The following is a 357-nucleotide window of genomic DNA, read 5'->3' on the forward strand; positions in this document are numbered from 1 at the left end:
TCTCTCTCTCTCTCTCTCTCTCTCTCTCTCTCTCTCTCTCTCTATCTCTCCCTCTCCCTGTTCCCTTAACCTCATATTGGCTTTCAGAACGTTGCCTCAACTTTCAATTAACCTATTTTGTGTACATATAAATAAATACATACATACATATATGTATATATATGTATATATAAATATATGTATATATATATGTATATATATATGTGTGTATATATATGTATATATATATATGTGTGTGTGTATGTATATATATACATATATATACATATATATATGTATGTATATACATATATACATACATATATATATAAATAAATATGTATATAATATTAGTTTCTCATAGTATTCGTAAATAAT

This window comes from Penaeus chinensis, chromosome 15 (assembly GCF_019202785.1).
Source record: "Penaeus chinensis breed Huanghai No. 1 chromosome 15, ASM1920278v2, whole genome shotgun sequence".
Taxonomy (NCBI): domain Eukaryota; kingdom Metazoa; phylum Arthropoda; class Malacostraca; order Decapoda; family Penaeidae; genus Penaeus; species Penaeus chinensis.